The 27,586-nt window shown below is 42.5% G+C and overlaps 1 protein-coding gene across 2 annotated transcripts in view; it reads right to left on the minus strand.

Moving 5' to 3' along the window:
* sowahca (sosondowah ankyrin repeat domain family Ca) overlaps positions 1-27,586 on the minus strand; it is a 133,331-nt gene that overhangs the window by 102,506 nt on the left and 3,239 nt on the right. The window contains exons 2-3 of one of the 2 annotated variants that reach the window (XM_078545548.1): positions 14,255-14,574; positions 11,380-11,788 (exon numbers count right to left, since the gene is read on the minus strand). The gene's annotated coding sequence lies outside the window, so the exon portion shown is untranslated. Of the gene's footprint in view, positions 1-9,223; positions 11,789-14,254; positions 14,575-27,586 lie in introns of those variants that run through there. The other variant, XM_078545549.1, reaches the window with a different exon arrangement.

A 27,586-nucleotide genomic window follows, 5' to 3' on the forward strand; every position in this document is an offset into this window, starting at 1 on the left:
ACCATTAAGGGATACAGAGGATAATATCACGAGGCAGACATATTAAATAATTATTTTGTTTCGGTATTTACCAGCGGGATAGAAAAGGTAGACATTGTGGTGTTAGGGTGTTCAGGATTGACAGAGTTAAGGTGTGAAACAGTACTGCCCACATGATGATGTAAGAGACACGTGACCAAGAGTTGAAAGGAGGATGCTCGTGGCTTAGACTGAGTAACACCAAGTCTTGTATATCTGTACATAGTTATGTTCATCTAATAAACCTGCTATTGTTCTGACATACATATGTCTCAGCAATCATTCCTTAGTCAGTCACAACCAACAGATAACATGGTCTCAGAGGTGAGATCTTACAACATGGAAGTAGCTGCAAAGGACCCCAAAATCTCTGAAAATCAACTTTCAAAAATAAGTAAAAGTCTGACCTGATAAACAGGTCCCAAAGCTGAAGACAGTTGAAAATCTCCAAAAGAGCTCCATAGAAGACGTGGGGGCAGAGAGGCAGAAAAAAGTCAACTGCTCAACTTACTAAGGGCTGCGCTATAGCACATGGTGAAATATCCTGAACCAGCAGCAGAGTCAGACAATCGAGGAAGGATAAGCAACCCTTGAAAAAAGGTCAAAATCTTCAATTTAACGGCACAATAAACAGGCAGCACTGGGCAAATTCCATTTTTAGTAAGCATGGATTTTGATACACCCCGCAGTCTGACTCTGAAGTTCGCACTGTTACACATGACGACAGCAAGGCAACAATTGAAAAAAAAAATCAGCTGCATAAAAACGATTCTGCAGTGGCAGGAAAGCAGTGAACAGAGCTCAATAGTAACTTCCAGCGATCAGTTTAAAAATTTTGAAAAGTTAAGGAACGATTACAAAAATGGGTCAGCAACCGCAGCAGGTATCATTGAAAAGCTGGTCAGCGCAGGAAAACTCCATTACTACAACAGAATTTTAAAAAATCAAGGCAAACCTCCTAAAAGCTTAAAGCAGTTAAGGATTCCAGACTCACCTTGCCTGACCGATTTGGGCATATGGAAGGACAACATCAAACACAGAATTGGGCACCATGGAAGAAGATATTTTTAAGCTTCAGAATTGCTTCTGGATTGGACAAAAAGTCTGAGACCGATCAAGCCAATACATTATTGTACTCGATTGGAGCAATAGCAAGACTAGGCATTAATGAAACATCAGACAAATTCGAAGAAGTCTTAAAAGCCTTTGATAATTATTTTAACTTTCAGAGTAACAAGATATTAGAAAGAGCCAAGTTTAACAAAATGGTCCAGAAACCAAGTGAACAAATGGATGTCTTTATCAATAATTTGTATCGACTGCCTGTAGGTTGCAAATATTGTCATGACCACAGATCATAGCCCCGAATTACTTACGGACATATTGAGCTTTTAATTAAGACGTGTTTTTTTTAAAAAAAAGACCTACAAGCAAAAGCTGGCTAGGACTGTAAAGTAACCACTTGCTGGAAAATTCCTATGTGGATTACTCTTGAGCAACTAGTCCAGAGAACAGAACGCCTCACCTAAAAAAGTATCAAGGCTTACTTCAAACAGAGACACTTCAAAGGAAAAGATACAACGCAAACACTAAACTATAATCGCTTGTGGTTGTGGAGATAATGAAGGCTGATTGTCATCTTAGCAGAAACAACCTCCTGTGAGTTATATCCCAGACTGTGGACATGATGTGAGTTGAAAAGAAAGCAGATCTGGGTGAAAGATATGTTTGTTTTTCCCCTTCCAGGAATACACAAGAAAAGGGGTGAAAAAGCCAACTGCAATCCTAGTTCTGTGTGCTAGTTTTTGTGTTCCAGGCCTGGTGTGCGAGGGTGTGCTGTGAAGGTCACAGCTGAAGAACATCAACTAGGCATCCCTGCGCTTGCAGGTAAAAAAGTTTCTCTCTGATTGCTGGAAGCAAGTCACAAGTCAGCAAAGCCACAGTGAAAAAGAAAACAGTTCAACTCCTTTCAGCTAACCTGCAGAACCAAGAATCTCCAAACCAGCTACTCAACTGTCAAAGTCAGCTCTACCGAATCATTCAACTTAACAGCCATAAAGTTTCATCATCTACTCCTCATGAACCAGCCAAAGAATGACTCCTGTATCTTTTTAACTTTTATTTCTGGACCCACATATCATTTCTAATCTGTGTATATGTATTGTGTTTTTATTATTTTTTTCTCGTGTGTTAGTAACTAGTAAACTCATTCTTTCTTTAACTCAAGAAAATCTGGTTAGAGTGGCGCCTTTTAAAACATAAATACATTTGGACTGGGAAAACGTTTTCGTGAGGAAAGGGATCCTTTCTAAATTAACCTCCCTGCAACCAACTGAGGCGTTGAATAAAGAAAGGGAGCCAATTCATTCTTCCTCACCCAGAAGCATAACAATTTGGGGTATCTTGTCCGGGATCATAACAAATTGGGGGACCCTCACCAGGGGACCAATTGTAACGAACTGGGGGCTTAGGGCTGGAATTGTCCCCACAAATGAAACGAACGAATTAGAGTGGGGAAAGTAAATTGTTCCTTTGAAACCAATTTTAAAAACTGCAAATAAGGCTTTCTTGAATCTGTACTAACAAAATGTAAAAATGTCCACATTTGATGCCAGTGCTTTTCTAGGAGAATTAGGGGAAGTTACTTTTGAGGATATAAAAGGTCTGTCCCTCAAATGGTTAAAAGATTTAGTGAGGCACTTAGGAATAGAATTTTGCCCAAAAGCCAGAATAGCCGAAATTTTAAAAGGGGTGGCCAACGGTCCACGGGTGGAAATTGAATGAAATGGATAGGGTAGCAATAGACAGATTAAAATTGGAGCAGTGGAAATTAGAATATCAAGAAAGGGAAGGAGAACGAGAGAAAAAGGAAAGACAGGAAAGGGCAGAGAGAGAATTTCAGGACAGAGGGAGGGAAAGGGAGTTTAAACTAAAACAACTCGAGCTGAGGGGCAGGAATCCTAACTATGTCTCTTGAAGACACCACTAGCTCAGACTTAAGAGCTGAGGCAACCCGGTTTGATCATTTAATCCCTAAATTTGATGAAGCAGAGGTGGAAGCCTATCTCTTTCGAGTGGTTAGCACAGCAGTTAAAATGGCCAGTCCAACATTGGTCCTTATTACTACAGAGTAAACTTTCGAGGAAAGCTCACAAGCTTTACTGCCTCTTGCCAGAGGAAAGTGCCATTGACTATGAGACAGCAAAAAGAGCTATTTTAAGTATGTACTGGTTAGTGCTGGAGGTGAAATTCTGTACCCTCAGGAAATGACCAGGAATTTGAAAGGCTTAAGCAGCGTGCTTTTGACCAGTGTGTGCGGGCACTTAAAACAGAAGCCACTTATGGAAAACCTCGTGAAATAATTCTCCTTGAGGAGTCTAAAAACTCCGCACCCTTCCCAATAAGAACACACCTAGAAGAAGAGGGTAACAGAGGCCAGGCAGGCAGCCACACTGGCTGATGATTGAGTTGATCCACAAACGCTTGTTCCAAAAGAGACCCTCCCCCAGTCACCCCTAACCAACTGGAAAGGATAGCGGTGGAGAGAGTGGTAGAAAACTGAGCATCCATGGGAGAGAAGGAAATGCTGGGGGCCCTCCTCAGGACATAAAGGGTGGTGCTAAGGTGAAAAGCGAGGCCAAGAAGCCTGTGTGTTTTAACTGCCAAAAGGTGGGGCACCTCTGGCCAACTGCTAGAGGTTATGGGAAAAACCAGTGGGATTTATCAGGGCCCATACCCACTGTGCAGAGAATGGGAGTCAGTCAGACAGCATAGAAGACCAGGCTATGGCTCTGACTGCAACTGCGAATTCCTGTAGAAGCACTCCTGAGAGCGCGGATGAGGTTAAACAAATCCATGAGAGTTACAAGGATTTTGTATCCGAAGGAAGGGTGGCCACATTTCCCCAGATTGAGGTGAGTAAGCCTGTAAGGGACAGCCAAACTCTACTGCTGAGAAAAGGCATGACCTTCCCACCAGAGAGTGCAGTAAGTGCCAAGATGTTGGTAAAGGGGATTCAAGGAGGGTACATGCCCATCCCCTTATCACAGGTGCATCTGAAGTTCGACTTTGTGTCAGGACCAGTGACCGTGGGAGTCGTCCCTGTGGATGTGGATTGCCTGTGGATGTGGTCAGCCTGCTCCTCGGCAATGACCTGGCGGGATCAAGGGTAACAGCATCTCCAGTGGTCTCAGAGAAGCCCACTGAGGTCAGGAAGACAGAACAGCTGCAGGAGAAAGTGCCTGGCATTTTCCGTGGCTGTGTGGTAATGTGGTCCATGGCCAAACAAGCTCTGGCAGTGGAGGCTGAAGTGGCACTGCAGACAGAAGACCCTCTGGTCTGGTCATCTGAAACTGTTTTTGGGAGTTAGTAGACCCTAAGGTGGTAATAGAATAGATCTGACCCACTGTCAAAAACATTAGCTCTGACTGCACACACTGAAGCTGAGGCAGAAGCAGTCCCTGAATGCAACTACATGAAAAATGAGGTGCTGATAAGGAAATGGAGACCCCCTCAGAGACCTGCAAATGAGGAGTGGACAGTAACTAATAAACTCACTCTAACCCAAAGCCTGGTTCAATTGGTTCCTTTTAAAACATAAATAGATTTGGACTGGGAAAAACATATCCATGAAGGAAGGGATCTTTTTTAATTAACTTTGTTGCGACCAACCGAGGTTGAATAAAGAAGGGGAGCCAGTTCATCCCTCCTCACCCGGGAACATAACAATTTGGGCTGCCTTGCCCGCGATCATAACAAATTGGGGCAACTTTGCCAGGGGATCGGTTATAACAATATGGTGATCTTAAAACCAAGCTGATACGAGACCGCATCATAGTCGGTGTTACTGATGACACCCTATCTGACCTACTGCAATCTAAGAAAAGACTTAACTTTGGAGAAGGCAGTACAGTTGGTGAGACAAACAGAGATCCGTAAACATAAGAGAGCCATACTCAGAGGAGAAGAAAAATCCCGACTCAGAAAATCCTCAATGACGGGTACAACTTAGAAAACAAAAGAATGTCAAAGACATTCCAGGGGAGAAGACACCTTATGGTCAAGATGCCATTAAACCATGCCAGCACTGTGGCACCAAAAAGTCCCACAGGCACAAACAGTATCTCGCAAGTACCGCAGAATGCTTTCATTGTAAAAGGTTTGGACACTTTGGAAAGATGTGCAAAACTAAAACCACTAGGTACACAGAGGATAACAAGAGAATCTTCACACGCAAGGCCATGAATGAAATTGAGGAATCTCAACAAGATGAGGAACAACAATGTTTCCTAGGTAAGATCAACGACTCCAGATACACATTCTGGAATGCAGATATTTGTGTTAATGGACATATCACTAATTTCAAATTGGACAAAGGAACAAGTGTAACAGTCTTGCCTGACAAAAAAACCCTGGCTTGTAACACAATGGCTGAGGACAACTGAAACCCAGTGATATGGTCCAGAAAGGATCAAACTGCAAGTCATTGGTATGTTGCAGACAATGCTCCAAAACAAGAACAAACATACTGGAAACATTATATGTCCTTTACAATCAGGAATTTTCTCTTCTGAGCTGAAGTGCCTATGTCGATTTTTTGACGCTCTATACACAGGCCTTTCTCAGGAAGATGCCAGGAGGCAGAGAGTAAACTTATTCTCATTGAATAGGTGATGAACCAATTGGACCAACAAGTGCCTAAATGCAACCAGGATCCTTCATCATGCAGCAGACTAAATTGAGGGAAGTGCAAGTGAAGCGCTGCTTCACTTGAAAGGAGTGTTTGGGCCCTTGGACGGTGAGGAGGGGGGAAGTAAAGGGGCAGGTGTTGCACCTTCTGCAGTTACATGGGAAGGTGCCGTGGGAGGGGGTTGAGGTGTAGGAGGTGATGGAGGAGTGGACCAGGGTGTCCCGGAGGGAACGATCCCTGCGGAAAGCCGCCGGGGGGGTGAAGGGAAGCTGTGTTTGGTGGTGGCATCATGCTGGAGTTGGCGGAAATGGCAGAGGATGATCCTTTGAACCCGGAGGCTGGTGGGGTGATAAGTGAGGACAAGGGGGACCCTATCATGGTTCTGGGAGGGAGAGGAAGGCGTGAGGGCAGTTGCGCAAGAGATGGACCGGACATATTTGAGGGCCCTGTCAACAACCGTGGGTGCATTCGTCGCTCCCAATGCGGTCTCCTCTACATTGGAGAGACCAAATGCAGACTGGGTGACCTCTTTGCGGAACACCTTTGCTCTGTCCGCAAGCATGACGCAGACCTTCCTGTCACTTACCATATCAACACACCTATCTGCTCTCATGCCCACGTGTCCGTCCTTGGCCTGCTGCATCGCTCCAGTGAAGCTCAAAGCAAACTGGAGGAACAGCACCTCATTTTCCGAATAGGCACTTTACAGCCTTCCGGACTTCACATTGAGTTCAACAACTTCAGATCATGAACTTTCGCCTCCACCCCCTTTTTGATCCTTTTATTCTAACAATTATTATTTTTTTTTATATTTATAGTTTTCTTTTCCCACCTATTTCGATTATTATTTAAAAAATTTATTTCCATCCATTGTTTTATCTCCACCTTTTAGCCTATTTCGATTCTTTCCCTCCACCCCACCCCCACTAGGGCCACCTGTCACTTGCTCATCCTGCTTTCTACCCTTAATGTCACCTTTAGCTAATATCACCACCGTTAACACCCCTTTGACCCTTTTTATGACATCTTTGGCAACCTCTCCTTTGCCTCTACCTATCACTAGCCCTCTATCCAGCTCCATCTGTCCCACCCCCCTTAAACAGCTTATATTTCACCACATTTCTATTTCTTCTTAGTTCTGATGAAGAGTCATACGGACTCGAAACATTGACTTTGTCTTCCTCTCCACGGATGCTGTTGGACCTGCTGAGTTTTTCCAGCTACTTTTGTTTTTGTTTCGGATTTCCGGCATCCGCAGTGTTTTGCTTTTATCTTAGTGTAAAATATTGCACCTAGCTAGACATCAAGCAAAGTGTTTATATTACTAATAAAATTGGTGCTCTGAAAGGGATTTTATTGTTAGAAGAGGTGGAGTTCAAAGACCTAGTTATACAATGAGAATTTACTTTAAAAGGGAAGGCTAGGTATGAACAGAAAGGAATTTTGTATGTGCAGGTCTAGAGGCATGTAAGATCTAAGCAGCCTGTAAGCCCTACAACTGTGTCTGCAAAGGAACCAAGCTGCAAGGGACCTCATTTTGAATTCAGAAGGTCAAATGTGCTTTGTCTGGTGCCTGTTCAAAATCTATGGGTTATTGTTGCCTTGGTGAAGATTTACCTTGGAGTGATTAATTTGGGGATTTGTTTAAAAGCTATTATGGTGGTAATTTGTAGGCATGTGTATGTGTTTAATTAGTTGCTAAATTAATAAATGTTTAATTTAGTTTTGTATAAAAAAACCTCTTGGGGCTTGGTGGTTACATTTCTGAATTCAGAGCTGCACCTCAAACATACCAATTGAAAATATAGGTTATGACAGTTGTTCAAGTTTTCCTCTGGGATTTAAACATCTCAGCCTTTGCCAACTGCTGTGTCGTAACAATCCACTTGGTCAAAAGCTGCCTTGATGTCAACGGCAGTCACTCTCACTTCACCTCTTGAGTTCAGCTGTTTAGTCCATGTTTGGTCCAAGGCTATAAAGAGGTCAGGAGCTGAGTGGCCCTGACAGAACTCAAACTGAGTGTCAGTGAGCAGGTTATTACTTTGGAAGTGCCGATTGATAGTGCTATTGATTAACCCTACCATCATCTTGCTGATGATTGAGAGTAGACTGATGGGGTGGTAATTGGGGACCTCAAGAGGAGGTCCCGATGGATCAACCACTTGGCACTTCTGGCTGAAGATGGGTTGCTAATGCTTCAGCTTTGTCTTTTGCACTGATATGCTGGGCTTTCCCATCATTGAGGATGGGGATATTTGTGGAGTTTCCTACTCCAGTTTTTTAATTATCCAGCATAATTCACAATTGGATGTGGCATAACTACAGAGCTTTGACCCGATCTGTTGGCTGTGGGGTCCTTTAGCTCTGTCTATTGCAGAGAAATTACTTCACTCAAAGGGTTGTGAATCTTTGGAATTCTCTGCCCCAGAAGGTTGTGGATGCTCTATTGTTAAATATGCTTAAGGCTGGGATGGACAGATTTTTGGTCTCTCAGGGAGTTAAGGGATATGTGGAGCAGATGAGAAGGTGGAGTTGAAGCCCAAGATCAGCCACGATCACGTTGAATGCCAGAGCAGGCTCAATGGGCTATGTGGTTTACTCCTGCTCCTATTTCTTGTGCTGCTTCTGCTCTTTGGCATGCAAGTAGTCCGGTGTTGTAGCTTCACCAGGTTGTCAACTCATATATAGATATGCCAGGTGTTGCTCCTGGTATGCCCTCCTGCATTATTCATTGAACCATGGTTGATTCCCTGGCTTGATGGTAATGGTAGAGTGGGGGATATGCCAGGCCATGAGGTTGCAGGCTGGCTGAATACAATTCTGCTGCTGATGGCCCATAGCACCTCATGGATGCCCAGTTTTGAGATGCTGGGTCTGTTCAAAATCTATTGCATTTAGCATGGTGGTTGTGCCACACAATATGATGGAGGGTATTGTCAATGTGAAGACGGGACTTCGTCTCCACAAGGACTGTGTAGTAGTCCCTCCTACCAATACAGTCATAGGCAGATGCATCTGTGGCAGCTAGATTGGCGAGGGTGAGGTCAAGGACGTTCTTCCCTCTTGTTGGTTCCCTCACCACCTGTTGTAGACCCAGTCTAGCATTAATGAACCAGATGGGTTTTTAAGATAATTGACAATGGTTTCATGGTCACCATTACTGAGATTAGCTTTTAATTGAATTTAAATTCCACCAGCTGCCATGGTGGGATTTGAACCGTCTCCTGAGCCTCTGGATTACTAATCCAGTAATGTTACCACTATGCCACTGCCTCAGAATTCAGAATAAACATCTTCACCCAGAGAGTGATGAAAATGTGGAACTTGCTACCAAAGAGAGTGGTTGAAATGAATAATATAGATCCATTTAAGAGGAAGTTAGACGAGCATGTGAGGGAGAAGAGAATAGATGGTTACAATAGTAGATTTAGATAAGAAACACTGGCATGGATTGGTTGGGTCGAATGGCCAGTTTCTGTGCTCTATAGCCTATGTAATTAATACATTTTATTTAAATAGCAGTTAACATAACTGTTCATATTTCAAACACCACCCTCCCCAAAGGACAAAAATCCTCCATCCAATTCTTTTGACAGATACACTTTCTAAAAAGTCACAGAGATATTTTTAAATGTACAAATGTTACATTAATATTGATAACAAATAATACAACACATTTAAAAGCCATTTCAATCTCTCTAAAAAAAAAAGTCAGATACACAAGTAAAATTCATTTAAAATGCTTGAACTCACTTCTGAAAGCACTTTTGCTGCTGCTGGTGTTTTACTGAAATGGTGGGCACTTTTGAAATGCTTTCCCCGCCCCCTTGTTGTGGCTTTGTTTATTAGTTCTACTCCTTGCATGTAATAACCTGTGCACGTTTTGGATAGATAGGCAAAATTCCTGCACTAATGGTCCCTGCTGCTTTAAGAATAGGAACAGCGGGATCAGGGTAGGCAACTTACAGATTTCAACTTATGTCCAGTCAACAGAGGTTGTGGTTCAGTTGCATCCCTCAATAGCGGCAAACGTCTAAACATTTTCCATTATCGAGGAAGGAAAATCCGGGCCATTAGGTTCTATTCAGGTAAGTTTCAGTACATTAATTGGATAGATACCTGCTGATTTGGCCTGTTTCACACTGACCACATTTTATGAATGCTGATGTCCAAGTAGTCCAGTAGTAATAATATTACATTTGCATACCCTTTGAACAAAAGGCTGCAAATATAACACTGTCAATTATGATCAAACTAAACCTAATAATTAAATTTAGAATTACACAGAAGCAGAAACAGACAAGTAAACAGAAATACAAAACTGCCTCTGAGCTTTAGCCTCTCTCAGTCTGCAAATTTCATGTATTAATATTAATTAAACAATTAACATGAATGCAAGCAACAATATGATTGCAAGGGACTGGACAGGTCAGAAGGCCTGCTTTTGGACAATTTTACATTGTTTTTTTCCCCAACCCCAAGAACTCTTTCTATAGAGATGATTTTGTGATGCTCCACTGGCAGCATGAACCCACGATGGTGGCAGATGTACATCACAAAATTGAATGATTTTTTTTTGCCTGATTTGAAGTATGTCAAATCTTGGCTCCAATTAGATTCTCTGCATTGCAGGTTAGCAGTGACACAATGAGGGCAATATCATTACCAGAGTTATAGTTGATTATACTATATGGTTCTACTCTTTGGACCACTGAGGACAGGTTCCGTTGTATAGTCCAGCCTTTGGTCGTCACCATGTTGTACTTCATAACTTCAAAATCAGAAGAAATGCGAATTTGCAGCAGGCTAAGGCAGATCAAAGCCCTGCATTTCTTCGGGAAGTAGCCTGTTTAGAGGCAATAGTCATGCAGGGAGGCAAAGCAGAGTAAAATTCCCTGATCAACTACTTTCAATGACGGATTCCTTTTAACACTGCTGTTGTAATTTGGCACATAAAGCATATTGTCAGCTCTATAATGCTGGCACACACTCCATCCACTGAACCTGAATTGCTCTGGTCCTGCCCATACTATTACTTGAGATATTTTGACTGCATTACTCAAAAGAACACACTACGTATGAACAAGGGGTAAATTGACATGGATTTATTGCGTGCTTCACATACTCTTATTTTCTCTATGCCTGAGGATGCTGCTTTCCTGGTGTTCCTACAAGGTACTGCAAGGTCTACTTAATGTAACTGTGTTGTGAAGTGCTTCATTAGAAGGGATAATTGTGGTAGCAGGGTGTTGTGGGGTGCTGCATCCCTGTTGGGATGGTTGTGATCTTCTGGGTGCAGCATCGTGCAAGTCCCTGCAACATCTGGAATTACATTATCGCAGTAACTAGTGAAACCTGTCTGCTCTTTAACAACTCAATCCTTTGAGGAGTTTGGCTGGAGAGGGAACTAGTATAGTCTCCTGGAAAGTAGACTGTATCACAGAATACTTCCCAGGCCTCACCACAGAGTTGGACTTTTCAGCTGGATGACCCAAAACCTGCATGAAGCAGTTGGTCAAACATCTCAAACTTGGCTGAAGACCACCATCACTGTTCTTTCCAAATGATCAATTTATCCATCTGGTGGTGATAAACGCCTGTAACTAGATGGTCAAGGTCATTCATGAGAGAATTTTGTACCAAGCTTGCACCATTATCGCTTTGGGGCTTACCTGAAGATAGCTATGAAGATGTCATTCACTCCATGGCACATCACTTTTGAATAAGTCCCTCAAGCAGAACTACAACCAAGGCATAAAACTGCAGTTTTCTGAAAGCTGCTGTACACTGCTGTTGGTGGACTCTAAGGGGTCTTGCTAAATCATTTTATTCTCTTCTGATGGCAGGTCCAATAGAATATTAGTCTCACGTAGCTGTAAATACTGTGGATTCACAGATTGCCTTTGTCTTTACTCTTCCTCTTTTGCTGCTTCCACTTGAGATTTGTATTTCACTCAGTGCTCCTTTCTCAAACTATCATGCTAGTAGCTATGGTGATGTTTACAGCAGAAGCAGTTCTTGTTACAACATGTTGTGAAATCGTCAACTGTCATTCCCTCCAGGTTCCTTATCTTGGCAACGCTGTGCAGGAAAGGAAAAGAATTGAGCTTTGAGAGAGAGACAAGTTGATACAATTTTAGTGCATTATGTAAGTGATTAACTAATGTGGCTCTATGAGAATTGCGTAAGGCACAATATGAAGGATCATAATAAATGGAGGATGCAGGTGACATTTAATGCATATAAATGTAGAGTGCTGCGCATTGGAAGAAATAAATAAACATATAGATGCTATGAATGGTCTTGAACTAGATAAGACAACGCTAAAAGAAACTTGGGAGTCTTATTGAGGAAATGTTCAACATGTTTAACCAATGCACTTCAATGAACAAACCAATAGAATGCTATGTTATGGCAGAAACAGTGAAAAAAAATCAAAGTTGCAGTGAAGCTATACAGTGTCCTAGTCAGACCTCACTTAAGTACTGCATCCAGTTCTGGTTGCAGAAATGCAAGGAATATATTTAATTGCTGAAGGAAGTGCAGACAAGACCGAAGAAGAGATACCAAAAAATCAAAGTTCTGAGGGAAATGGAGAAACTAGAAAACCTGGAAAGGAGGCAACTGAGAGGTGATGGTATAGATATATAACATAGTTAAAGGAATGGAAAAGGTAAACCCAGCAAACAAGGCTCTGAAGAAGGGTCATACGGGCTCAAAACGTTAACTCTGTTTTTCTCTCCACAGATGCTGTCAGGCCTACTGAGTTTTTCCAGCCTTTTCTGTTTTCATTTCAGATTTCCAGCATCTGCAATATTTTGTTTTAACCCAGCATATTCCTTCAATTTAAATAGCATGAGTAGGACAAGGGAACAAAGAGTCAATCTAATTAAAAGGTAACTCTCGGACTGATATCATGAAATGCCAATTTACACAGAGTGACCAATAAACGGAATATTCCAGGCAGAATAGTGAAATCTTTTAAGAAATAATTTGTTGCTGAAACAGAGGGACTCCAAAATCTTTTTGAGTGGATGAACCAAGATAGACTGATTGACCTTTCTTGTCTGGATTATTTTGTGATTAATTTTGTTTGAAAATTGCAACATCTGGGCGAGGGTTTTTTGGAGGCTGGTGGGACAGGAACAGAGGCGGGTGGGCATGTAATTTCATACCACCAATTGGTATGCTGGCACCATCCAATTAATGGGTAGCTTAAGGTGGTTAAAAGGCCAATTAAGGGCATTGATCAGAGGCTGACTGGAAATTTCCAGTTTTCAGAACGTGGCTTCTCCATGCCAGATTGGGGGTGGGCACTACTCTCCAGGATGACTCTGAGGCGTCTCTTGTCTGCAGCTGCAGCCCCAAGCTGCCCTGTAGAGGACCATAAAGCTGGTCCAGCAGCTGTGGCCATATTTTTCAAAACTTTTAAAAGTACTAAGTGGGCACCTCAAGATGGAGGCACCCTCTCACTTCCTTCCCTGTAACATCGTGCTGCAGGGCCTCCAACTGGTCTGTTTCCCTCTGGCCAATAATTGGTCAATCCATACAAAATCAATTTCAGGTGACTGCTTCCGACATGGTGTGGGGTCAGGAACTGCATTTGATCGTGGTGTGGGAGTCCCAGCACAAAACACAAAGTACTGCCCCTGGTTTCACCATTACTTCTTTAAAAGGAGGATTTGCAAGTCTATCAACTGGCACCTTACTGCTATCCATACAGTTTTAACTGGTGAATTTTTGAAAATTGAACTAAGTCACTGATTTCACTTGGCTTTCGACAAGGATCACAAAACCAACAAATTCATTCAGTTTTGGCAAAACAGTATTGCTAAGCTTTGTTTTAGAAAGTTTCAATAAACTGAATTTGTTTCAGATATTTAAAACAAATGTCTACCCTTAAACAATGTGATTCAGGTGACTTAAGGATATTGTATCATAACAAAGAGTGTTTTTAGGATTCAACGAATGTTTATTTCCGAATGACTTCACCTGCAAGCTCAATTTCTATGCTGAGCCAGGGTTGTCATTTAGGAAATGCTACAGCAATGTGGGAGTGCTATGCAAAAGCTTACCTCCCAAGTTCATTTTATTGACCTCAAAAATGCAAGGGAAAGTGGACCTCAGCAGTATTCAAACTCAAATGTTTCGACTCAAATCCTAGCTCTCTTCCGAATGACCAATCCCACTGTATTGCCATCATTTTCTAAATTCTCAAAACAGCCAATCATTCGATATTCAATCCTCATTTTAATTTTCATACACCATGTGGTGGTACCATACATATATTAGGCAATTGCCTGTTGTCACCTGAGCAGTATTTTTCTTTGTTTGCAAGCAATCTGTTTACTTCTGGCTTGATGTCAGTGTTTTGTCATCTGATTCATATTTTAACTGAAATAGTGTATAATTTCAAAACAGAATGGGAAAAAAACATTTTGATGAATATTCAACTGCAACGCTTAAATATTTCCCTCATAATAACATTTGTGCATTTAATTAAAAAAATTGAGCCACATATACCAGGAACATCCCAGTTTCACATACCTGCATTGTCATGAGTTACTTGATCTCATCAGGACAGTGTTGGCAGACAAGTATTCTCAGCATCCTGAGATTAGAGACAAGAAAATCAACCAGACTTCTTGCTCCCAAATCAATGGGAGAATACAAGATTTTGATTAGCTTCGAAGGGCAAAACAGCATTTTCACACACACTCTAGACTCACAGAAGAATGGTCACTTGGTGAAGTCCCTGGAGGTTGTTGGTGCCCATTGGATACATTTTCCTCTTTAATTCTCCTGGTGCAGAACTTCACATACCCAAATATGCATTTTGTGAAAGTGGGCACATCCTCCTTGTGATTCTATTAAAATTAATTCATCTGTTTTAGCATCTACATCAATTTCCTAGCATGAATCCTAACAACTTGCCACTTTCAGAAGAGAAAGGGATAGATTTAGAAACAACCCTCATGTTATTGACATATATTTTATTTGTCTTCTTTCTTGAACTAGGGAAGCTACAATATTTTGGTGCGGGTCAAATAAGTTATGATTTTAATATTTTATAATTATAATTATATTATTTTAGGATTATAGGGTTTCTAAGTTTCTTATTTAAAAACCTTCTTAAAATCCACCAGGGATGATATCGGACTACTTCAACATAAACCTTTTTAGGGAGCAGATTGGTCCTGTCTTTCTGGTTAGTGTTAGCAGCAAATGGAATAGCTATGGAACTTTAACTCAGTTACAGATTGTGCTGTGAAACAGCTGGTTAGAATGTTCATTACAGATAGAAAATGCATTCTGTCAAGCTTGTTTAGAACCTAACAACAGTAGAATGATATAATTAATAAAGCCACAGGCATGTTCTGCAAATTTCATTAAATCAAAAGATACCTCTGAATAAAAACACAGCAGAACAGTAATGATACAACTATTTACTTTAGTAAATACTTGAACTTTGAATCCTTATGTTTACTTCTATAGAGTCACTCTGAAATTTGCCCTTTCTGGAACTTTTTCTGGGTTGGTAATAAGTTCGGCTATGTCAGTTTTGCACATATCTCAGGAACTATAGAAATTCAGAGCAAAATTGTTAATGTTAATTGTTAAGTTAATGTCATAAAAGGTCACCTTTCATGTCAAAACATTTTGTCTCTTCAATCAGCTCACCCATATACCAATTGCAAGCTTAAATTTCTAGCATTTGGCAAGACTTGCACCACCACAAAATCCATAACTAAAACCAAACCATGGGCAGAATTTTTAGCTTAGCGGGCAGGTGAGCACCCGACCTGCTTGAGCATTAAATAAAGCACGTTGACATTGGCCGAGTGTGTCGACATCAACATGCAATCTTGCGAAATGTCACTAGGCGGGTGCACGATGGAGACGGAGGTGCCCCCACCATTAATTAAGTGGCCAGTTAAGGCCCTTGTGACACCAACTGTCTCCAATTTTGCGTAGCCCATGCAATTTTTAGGCTGTCGCACGGGCAGGCCACAATTAGCAAAACCTCATCCGCGGGTGGGATAAGAGGGGTCATTGGTCTTGTGAACGCGATTAGTGAAGAGTTTAGGATGTCACTTGCTGCTGGTTGCTTCTGTGAACAGGACTGTTTCATTTTGCTTCAGAGCTGCATTCAGAGAATTGAGGCTTCAGTTCAGGACTCTGTTGTTTTCCAGGCCCACGGTGGATTCACACCCCATGGGCCCTTCCAGGTATCAGACTACCTTCCCTTACCCCGGTAATGGGGATTGCGGTCTCTGCAGGAGGCACCTCCTCTGAGGAGGAAGAAAGGGCCAGAAGGGGGAGGAGGCCAGGTGTCCCTATGCAGCTTCCAGGGGAGCGGCCTGTGGGACGAGAGGCGCAGGCACAAGGGGCGCAGGGCCAACAGAAAGTCCAAGGCGGAAGGGGCCTCAGAAGATGCCACTATTATGCTGCCAGGGTTTACAGGCGGCAATGCATCTACCTCAATATGTCCGACGCACAATGCCGAAGGAGGCTCCGTCTCTCAAGGGAGACGGTGACCTCCATCTGTCAGAGGATCGACCTGGAGATCAGCTCCGACTGTGCGGGTGGACATCTCATGCCTGTGGCGCTGAAGGTCATGGTGGCCCTCAATTTCTATGCCAGTGGCTCTTTCCAGGGCTCAGTGGGGGATCTGTGTGGAGTCTCCCTAATCAACTGTCCCCAATTGCGTCAAACTGGTGACAGAAGCTCTGTTCAGGCGTGCATTGACTTTCATTCATTACCGTACGGACGAGGCCAGCCAGGCAGAGCGAGCCAGAGGCTTCACAGTGATTGCTGGGTTTCCCCGCATCCAGGGTGCAATTGACTGCACGTGTGGCCATCAAGGCGCCAGCGGGTGAGCCGGGTGCCTTCATCAACAGGAAGGGCTTCCACTCCATGAACGTGTAGATAGTGTGTGATCACAAGATGCAGATTCTGCAAGTGTGTGAAAGGTACCCTGGCAGCTCCCATGATGCTTACATCCTGAGGCACTCCCAGGTGCCAAGGCTCTTCAGCACTCCAGCCTGACTGGATGGATGGCTGCTGGGTGGTAAGGGCTATCACCCTAACCTATCGCCACCTAAGAACAGAGGCCAAGCAGCGGTACAACAGGAGCCATGCCTCCACAAGGGCAGTGGTAAAGAGAACTATAGGTCTTCTCAAGATGCGCTTCCGATGCCTGGACCGTTCAGGGGGTGCATTGCAATACCCCCCAGAGCGGGTACTGGCACTGGCAAGGGGGGATGTAGTGGAGGAAGATCTTGATGTACTGCACAGACAACAGATGATGAGTCCAGTAGTGAGTCCGAGGACGGGCATGATGAGGAGAATGCTGAGGGTATAGACACTGACCTGGGTAACCTCCAGGGAGACAGGGACACCCGAGATGCTTTGATCCAACGCTTCTTCAGCTAGCCTATCAAATAAGAACCACCACATGCCAGGGCTGCAGGCTCCATACTCGATCCCGGACAGGATAATTTCCTTGGTCAACAACATAACACTATGTGCCTTTGCAATAAAGTTTCAGCAGACACACGTCCATCGTAACATCATGGCCTACCCTGCACCTACAGAACAAGTGAAGCATACAGAGGCCAATTGCACAAAATAACATATCATTTACTTGTGAATGTGAAACATTGCTGAAATTAACATTAACTGGTGTTTTCAATCATACCATGAAAAAATGTAAAGAAAAATGGGGGAACAAAATATCACCAGTGATAAGGCCATGATGTGCTTCAAGTGCTTTCAGTTTTTGTTTGCGGGTGCTATGTTTAGGTGCTCCCCCCTCGCTGGCACTGGCGTTGGAGACAGCCTGCTCACTCTGCTGTCTTGTTGGCCTTGATGACCTTGGCAGGCGTCTTCTGGCCCATGGAGCCTGTGCTGGTCCTGCCTGGTAGGGAGCGGTCAGTGCCACGGCTGGCATCTCTCCAGTCGCTGCAGCCTCATCAGATGCCACGGTCACTGGCAGAGCGGCGGAGGAGCTGCTGCCATCACCCCGAGCGCCGAGAGGAGCCCGCAGAGGCGACAGGCAGCTTGTGCGCCAAAGTGAAGTTGCATTGGACCTCCCTGCTCACCACTGATAAACAGGCAAATAGCTGGGATACGGGGTAACCAATCCATCTCCCACACTGACACTGATCAGCTGAGGTCATCGCCAATGTGAGGGCTTGCAGGTCCGAGTGCATCCCCAGGAAGCCCTGATCGAGTCCCTGGAGGGGCCTCTCCATGAGAGCCGCCACTCTCTCCATGGTGGAGGCAGTGTGCTCGGTCATGAGGGTCAATGCAATGCTTATGTTCCGCAGGGACTCCTGCACAATGGACACCATGGCACGCATTCCCTCATTTATCTCTGCCAGATCCTCCCGCACACCCTGCTGGACATTCAGCATCTGCTGCCTCGTGGATGACTCCAGAGGCCCATCATCAGCCATCGACTGAGCATTGTCCTGATCCCCAGCAGTCCTCTGACTGCTGGCGCCCTGGGCATTCTCTGCCTCCGCCTGTACCTCAAGCGAGTGTGAAGTGCCCTCACCGATGTGCACCGAAAGACTACACGGCGATGTTATGCCCACCGAGGTGCCGGTATCTGCACTGGTGTCTGCTTGACAGAGAGGGTGTGACGCAAATGCATAGTGAGCATGGTGGTCCTCAGGGGTCAGGGGTGGGCCTTCAGGGTCCTCATTGCGACCGCCTGCTGGTGAGCCTAAAAGCAAGAAGAAGGACATGTCATTAGTTTAAGTCATGACACTGTCACTGTGCATGCCTGGCACCCTGTTGAGACAGACAATATGTATCCATTATCTTTCCATTATCAATGAGGATTCCAGGTTCAAGGCTCACATCAATATAGAGGCTACACTGGAATGGCTGCGATAACCAACATTCTCACCTCAGTGCACTGCACTCTTACCTTCTTCTGGCACCCCAACCTCACTGCTTGACTGAGGCGCATGGCGCCTCTCCAGCTCCAAGGCCTCCTGCTCGTAGCGCATGAGGATGAGGAGGTGTGGGGGTCCCCCGCCAGTCCGTGACCTCTCAGAATTGTTATGGGATGTTTTCTCCTGAAAGGACAGAGGATCATTGGTTAGTCCCCTCTCTACCTGCAGCACCATTGCAGCCTGGCCAACCCCACCTGAGGAACACCTCGCAGGGCTCAGCCGATTTGTGACCCTGGAGCTGCAAGGCACTCAGTCCAAGCAGGCAGGGCTCACCCCCTTGGCCAGATCCTGCCTCATTGACATTTGCCACTCACAGTCTAACACCTCTGAGGTCCACAGGACAATGGGCAGCTCTTAACTGTTCTGCAAAGTGACCCATGCCAACACAGTACTCACCCTTCCTGATTGCAGGAGATCATTGAAGCGCTTCCAGCACTGCACCTACGTGCGCCTCACCACGTCACGGCTGCTGACCCGGGATGCCACCTCCTCCCCAGCCTTTTTGGTGAGGCACCTCCACCTGTCTCTGGGGACAAGGTTTCTCTCCTCGCTGTCATCTCCTCCAGGAGAGTTGCAAGGTACCCATCCGAGAAACGCAGGGCCAACCGCCCTGCCAACCTGCCCTCCCGCCTGCCGTGTCCAACCGCAATGGTTTCCATTGACCAGACTTCAGCGTCCTTCCGTGGCAGCCTTCCAGGGGCTGCCGAGGCCACTTTTGAATTAGCCGCCGGGTTGCCATTGGACCTGGTTGACATCATGCCCCCGTCCGCCCCTTCTCGCTCATTCACAAGCCGTGTATCATACAGGGCGAGACTTAATTGGCCTGCCAGCGTAAAATCGCGGTGCGCTGCCAATCGCAGGCGGCTTCCCGCCTGCCCCCGCCGATCCCGCACACAAAGGGCAAAATTCTACCCCATGTTTATTTAATACATCCCATTTAAAAAAATATATAAACTTTATGAATGTTTCCAAGATATCTTAACTATCTTTATAACCTACATGAATCCTTGATCTATTTGTTTAATTACACCATTTAGTGAATTTCCATTAAGAGAGAATCTAACCATCTCCCCATGACATTCAATGGCATTATTGTCAGTGAATCCCATACTATCAACATCCTGAGCAGAAACATAACTAGACCAGCCACATACTGTGGCTACAAAAGCAGATTAGAGGCTGGAAATTTTGCAGTGACTAACCCACCTTCTGACTCCCCACTGTCCCCATCATCTAGAATGTACAATTCAGGAGTTTGATGGAATACTTCCCAGTTGCCTGTATGAGTGTTACGACCAAGTGAGAATGGGTACAAGGACACCCCTCTTTTTCCCCACCCCTCGATTGATTCTAACAGGGTTTTTTGAAATATAGAAGAATGAATGTGCCAATTCAGTATATATACTTAACTGTTTATATGCTGATTGTAAAGAACCCAGTCAGATAGGTTTCCTTGAATTTAAACCAGTAAGGGGTTGGGATTTTAGTACAATAAAAACTCACCCAGGTAAATATATTAAAAACATTAAAAAAGGTGAACACGTCCTGACTGTCACAACATACACCAAGATTCAACGATAAAAGGCAAATAAACAGAGCTCACTGATTAAGAGCTCTTCACAGTTATTCTGTGGATGAGGCAGTTCCTTAAGCGGTAGTCCTCGGGATTTTCTTGGAAAAGCTGCTTTGGAATTTGAAGTCTTTAGAATTTCTGTTTGTTGTCCACAGTATAAGCAGGCAGAGTTCACTTTAGTTGAAAGAAAAAGGCAGGCAGCCTTTTTGCTGTATTCAGGTATTCCTTTTTCAGACTGCTCAAAAAGCAAGCAGGATGTCATAATAAAGGCCTTGCAAAAATGGTGATTTCGATTACATGAACTCTCTCTCCATAATGATGATATTCCACAGAAGTTAATTGATTAGTTCATGTCCATCTTTGAAATAATCCGTGACATCATGTGTGAAATTCCTGTTGGCACATTGGAAACTTCCTAAGACTTGATCAACTTGCAGTTGCAGACATGTCAGGTGACCTATGGCAGCCAACTTAAGTCAGTGTCTTTGTTTTAGCAGTTAAAACTGCCTTTTTAAAAAGTTCTATATGTAAGTTCAACAGATGAAATTGTAATTTAGCATTAACACCCCTCCCTAACAATGAGTGCAGCTCCAACAACAGTCAAGAAGCTGGACATCATCAAGAACAAAGCAGCCTGCTTGATCAGCATCCCATCCACCACATTCACTCCCTTCACCACCAGCACACCATGGCAACAGTGCATACCATTTACAAGATATACTGTAGCATTTCACCAAGGCTCCTTCGACAGCAACTTCCAAACCCATGACCTCTGGCACCTAAAAGAGTGAGGGCAGCGGACGCATGGGAATGTCACCACTTGCAAGTGCCCCTCCAAGTCACACACCATCTTGACTTGGAACTATATCGCCATTACTTCATTGTCGCTGGGTCAAAATTCTGGAATTCACGAAACAGAGCTGTGCAGAGGCTCAAGAATGCAGTTCGCCATCACCTTTTCAAGGGGAATTAGGGGTAGGCAATAATTGCTGGCCTTGCCAGTGATGCCCTCATCCCATGGACGATTATTTAAAAAAAAGGTTTAATTTACATTCCCTACATATTTATAACAATTAAAGTAGATACTCAATAGTTGCATGTCAATATCCCAACCTAACATGAAAGTTACTTTAAAAGTCCATGTGGGAGTTTGATTTGGAAACATAACAGATAAATCCGAAGAACATTAGCAATAAGCTTTTTTGTATCTTTAATCACCTCTTAACTTGACCTACTGCAACATTCTATTTTTATTTCTTGATTATCTTTCCCCTCCTCCGCTGAAAGCATTGATTCTTTACCTGAAGCATGGCTCAACAGGATCGGCCACTGTATTGTTAAGACCGGGATGGGAGAAATACATAATCTACTCCACAGGTTGCAACATTAATTTAAGTGCTCACTTCACTCACCAAAATGGCCAATTATTTACCTTCACTACTGTTACCCAGAATAAAATAGACTTTAACCAGGCTTCTTTCAATAAACAAACTTATTAGTTTATTATAAAACCAGTCTTGTCGAACAGAAAGGTTTATCAACATACAGTATGGAATATGAAATTATACTAATTACTGTTTTGAGATATTTTAAGTCACACACACACAAAATAAAAACAGAAATGGAGGAATTTGGCAAAAGTTAAAAGTCAATGGTTCAAAGGTAAAGGATAGACAGTAGAGTCCTTGAAATGGTGTCTGAGTTATATGGTTGGTTTCTCAGCACTGATCACGAAACAATCAATGACTCTGGCAATGCTTCCAGGAATACTCGAGGGTGCTTTAACCCAGCATGTGGCAACTTAGGAGCAGTTTATATTCACTTCTGGCTGTGGCCTGGCTCTGGACTGCAAAAAGACTGCTTTCTTCCTTCTCAAGCAGTTGGTCCTTCTCTTCTCAAAACCAAAACCAAAACCCACTTTATAAAAAAGTCTTCCAGGCATGATTTTTTTTTCCAGAGACATAAAAAACATATGACCCCCTTTGTACACAGTCCACTGGGGTCAAGAGGTTTCCAGACTTTCTTACAAAGGGATGCTTTTTCCAGAAATAGCAATCAAAGTCCTGCATTAACCCTTTAAGGGATAGTGTTTTTTAAAACACAAATTCTTCCAGAATGTCCTTAGTCCTTGAAGATGAACCATTTTCTGTGATTAAACTTTTCATGACACCCTCCACCTTGGAGAAATGAAAAGCCATATCTATATGCATTTCATTACAAAGTGTAATAAAGCATAAACAAAAATACTAAAACACATCACACTCTCAACCACTCACTTTTTAATCAAAGTTAATACAGTTACTCTCGGTATCATTTTGGCCTTTAGCAAAGTTAAATTCTAGACAAATCATTAGCAATTGCATTGTTTTTCCCCACAATGTGGACAATCCTTATGTGAAAAGGCTGTAATAATAAACTCCAGTGAAATAGTATGGCATTCTGGTTTTTAAATTTGTCCACAAAGGCTTAAGAGTTACGATCAGTGTATACTAGTGTCACCCTGTATCCATGGTGGACATATACATCAAAATGTTTAAGAGCAAGCCCAGGGTTTCCTTCACCACTGTAGAGTGTCTTTTTGGTGTTGATTCAGCTTTATGGAAAAGTATCCCACTGGCCTTTCTATGCCCAATTCATCTTCTTGTAACAGGACTGCACCTACCCCAGGTCACTAGCATCAATTGCTACTTTGAAGGGTTTAGTGAAATTTGGAGCAGTCAACATTGGTTCATTGATCAAAATTGTTTTCAGCCTTTCAAAAGATGCCTGGTAGTCTCCCATCCACACTACCCTGGCTTTCTTTTGTAACAAGTCCATCAGTAGAGCAGCTATAGTACTGAAATTTGGTGCACACTTTCGGTAAAACCCACACATCCCTAAAAACCTCATGATCTCCCGGTTTTAGGGGCAGGGAACTCCACCAATGCCTGTCCTTTCGCTGTTCTTGGCAAACGTGTCCTTGCCCTATGGTATGCCTGAGATATGGATAACAATAAGGAATGGGAACCCTGGCCACTGTCCACTTTCCTCACTGGGCAGCACCAGGTTGAGATCAACTCAAACTTGGGATTTTCTTGACCTTCAATGCACATAAATAGGAAAACTTACTTGTGAACCATCAACATGAGAAAACATACTGCATGCATAATGAATATCGTTAACCCTGAATTTGATGTAAACAGGAGAAATAGAAACAGAGGAATCCATTTTTCTTTTGTGGAAGAGGCAAACTAACACATGGGTTTGAAGTCTGCCTCTTTGAAAACACAATTCCTGATGGCAGATTACAATCTAGAACTCACGAAGCGAGGTGAAAGTAACTGTCCTTGACATCAAGGCAGCATTTGACCGAGTGTGGCATCAAGGAGCCTGAACAAAACTGAAGTCAATGGGAAACAGGGGGAAAACTCTCCACTGGTTGAAGTCATACTGAGCACAAAGGAGGGTGTTTGCGGTTGTTAGAGGTCAATCATCTCAGTCCCAGGACATTGCTGGAGGAGTTCCTCAGGGTAGTGTCCTAGGCCTAACCACCTTCAGCTGCTTCATCAATGACTTTCCCTCCAACAAAAGGTTGGAAGTATGGATGTTCGCTGATGATTGCACAATGTTCAGTATCATTTGCATCTCCTCAAATACTGAAGCAGCCTGTTCCATGTGCAGCAAGACCTGGACAACATTCAGGTTTGGGCAGATAAGTGGGCAAGTAACATTCATGTTGCAAAAGTACCAAGCAATGATCATCTCCAACAAGAGAGAATGCGACCATCTTCCCTTGATATTCAACGGCATTACCGTCGCTGAAATCTCACTATCAACATCTTGGGGGTTACCATTGACCAGAATGGAACTGGACCAGCCATATAAATACTGTGACTACTAGGGCAGGTCAGAGGCTGCGAATTCTGCAGACAATAACTCACCTCCTGACTCCTCAAAGCCTGTCCACCATCTACAAGTCAGGAGCGTGATAGGTATTAATACTCTCCACTTGCCTGGATGAGTGTAGCTCCAAAAACACTCAAGAAGCTTGATGCCATCCAGGACAAAGCAGGCCGCTTAATTGACACCCCATCCACCACCTTCAACATTCACTCTTTCCACCACTGATGCACAGTGGCAGCAGTATGTACCATCTACAAGATGCACAGCAGCAATTCACCAAGGCTCTTTCGACATTACCTTCCAAACCCATGACCTCCACCACCTAGAAGGACAAGGGCAACAGACACATGTGTACACCATCCAAATAAAAATGTGAACGCAAATGTAAAAAGGAACTTGCGGAGTAAAAATGCATTTGACAAAAAATGTTCTTTTACATTACATTGCCATGCTCCTGGATCATATTAAATTGAATTTTTAATGCCTGTTTCTACCAAGACAATGAAGATCACTACTTCCAATTCTCATCCAGTGCCAGGATCTCTGGCTCGGCATAACATGGCCAAATGCAGAACCTACTTTGCTGCAATTCTATATACTAAAGGTGAAGGAAAGTCAAGAGGAAATATTTTTATTCAAGTCTTATCTTTTTTCTAAAAAAAAACAAATACCTTCTCTAAATTTCTTAGGTATTTTTTTCCTTTAAAAACATCAGTAGTAATACTAATATTGAAAATGTTAGGATGGATCTCCTCCCATGCTAGTTGCTCCACTAGCGTTAATTAGAGACAGCACATCTGCACATCCAGCTGTGCCATTAAAAGGGACACAACTTCAAACTAGCCTGTGGTTCATCAAATTCTGGAATACAAGCTGAGAAATTTGTAAGCTGAAACAGTTTTCATGGTTAGACAGTACAAGGGCAGCACTAAAGTAAATTAGAAGTCATGCCACTTGCTATTTACAATGATCAATTTCCAGGAAAATTCCCCAGGACTAGAGCAGGATAGCAAGGGAAATGAACTGACTTGAAGGGCTCCATGTCAGCAAAGAAACTAAGTCAAAGGAAATTTAAAGAATGTTACTTTCTAGTAGGAAACAGAGATTATTTTGAACAAAAGGTAGATTCACAAGGTTTACTTTACCTTTTAATCATTAATTCACAGGAGCAGCTGGTACACGCACAATAATCTTAGTGGCTTCCTCCTGTGATGTAAATTTGAGCATCATATTATCACTTACTGCAGTAATGTGAAGGTTTCCATTTCTCATACCAGCTGTCCATATGTCTTTGCCGAATGAGAATGCCAAATCAGAAGTGCAGCTTTGTTTTGTTGTCCTGTCCCAGTGGAAATTTGATGAGGTTACTCTCATTTCACGTTCCCATACAAAAGACAAAGAAAAGGAAACTTTTGACCCATTAACTAAGGCTCAATTCTGTGCCAATCCAGTGCAATACCTGATCTCCCAAAATGAAGATTATTTCATGTCAATCATGATTTACGCAGAACTTGTTTTTTTAAGAGTTTAATCACAAAATGGTAACATGTTAGTAAACAAACCATATTTCACTTCAACAAAGAGATGAATCATTCTTTTGTGCAGTCATATATACAAGTATAAAGTGCATGTGTTTTCAATGCAAAAACATACAAAAGGCATCCAGAACCTTTATCTATTTCTAAACACAAAATTTACACAGTATCCACTGAAGCGAAAATAAAGAAATATGTTTTTAGATATTTTGTCATGCGGTCTCACTGCATCATAGTTTTCTTTATCACTAATTATTAGGCATAAACGGCTGAAAAAAATCAATAAACCCCTGTATTCAAAAATGTCCAGTTTTCAGAAATCTATATTATTAATAGTTTTGTGAATGTCGCTTTGTGAGATGTAATACTCTAATATTGTACTGGTCCTCACAACTTATAGTTTGATCCACGTTAGTGATATGGCGCCAATCAGGCTGACATCCAAAAAAACAAAGTTGATCCCATGTTAACTTGCTTATTCTGGAAACCAGCCTCCTTCTGCTTAAGTCATAGCCTGACTCTGCCGTCAGCCTTCTCACCTTCCTCTCCTGCCCTAACACTACACCAAATGTCTCTTACTGGCTGCTCATAGTCTGATGGTCACTTCAGATACAACAGTTTCATCTTTCCAGCTCACAGACAATTTGTGCTCATTATATTAAGGGAAATCAGTGGTAGGAACTGGAAGTCTTTTTCCATTTTGTAGCATCGAAAACTTTCATCAGTTATAGTAAATGTCAGATGTAGAACGCAATCTACTCTTCCTAAAAAATATCTCCAACATTAGAAGGTATCTCATACAACAAAGGAGTGGATTTGTAAGTCTTTCACATCTACCATAGTTCCCTGAATAACACTGCCAATCTATGCCAAACTGCATTTAGTTCTGTGCCATGAACACACACCTAGTTGTAATTCAGTTGACATTACCTCAGATTCATCATTCCTTATTGTGGAAAAATTATATGTAGATGAAATATATAATGTCAGTTAAATGTAACAAAGTATTCCAAACCATGTTTTAAGACATATGTGTCAGGATTATGTGACCAATGAAACATTTTATGAAAGAAACACGATCTGAAAAACATTTAAAAGGGCCACTAAAACAGAATGGATTAAACTAAAAAACAAATATCTAAACTGAGATATTTAAGAACACAAATTAATTGTTTGACAATAACCAAAGAGCTTTGCTCAGTTTCACTAACAATCCAGTTGAAGTTTCTTGTGTTGTTCAGTTGAGTTATTTTGTGTTGTTTAAGACTATAAATTCCGCAATTTTTAAATAGCATTAACAGTTTGACACTAAACTTAGAACTGTTATATCTTTTAAGGGCCTAATTAAACAATAATTCACATGCAACACTTCCCATCTGACATAGTCTAATCCTTTGGAAACATTTATAAACCTCAACATTCAACATTTTAAGCCACAGTTTCTATTGGGAGAGAAACAGGGTATCAATTTTTAATGCACAGTAGATTTTAAAACAAGTTGATTGGCTTAATCTGAATAAAGTAAGGACTTGTCATAGGTTTGAGGAAAATAAATTATTAACAATTAGAGAAATGCAGTTTATAAGTTTCCATTGCTCACAAAGCAATTTTTCAAATTATATTTGAAAACATTCACAGTTAATTAATTTAGCAATAGTACTGAACATGTATCTTTTATTTAATTATATAAATTGATGTTCACTTTAATCTAAATAGCATTTTAGCTTTGAAAATAAATTGTTTGTATTTTCAGGGCAGTATGAACATGACTTACTAAGCCAACATTAGGTTCAACAACATGAAGAGCTTTATCCCATGTTTTCCTAACAGCTGAACTAAGGGTAACTAAGAGTTCAACTATTTACTGGCAGCATGCTTTATAAGTAAAACAAAATAAAAGGACTTCTCTGGAATCCAGCAG

Source organism: Cetorhinus maximus, chromosome 7 (genome assembly GCF_964194155.1).
Source record: "Cetorhinus maximus chromosome 7, sCetMax3.hap1.1, whole genome shotgun sequence".
NCBI classification, from domain to species: domain Eukaryota; kingdom Metazoa; phylum Chordata; class Chondrichthyes; order Lamniformes; family Cetorhinidae; genus Cetorhinus; species Cetorhinus maximus.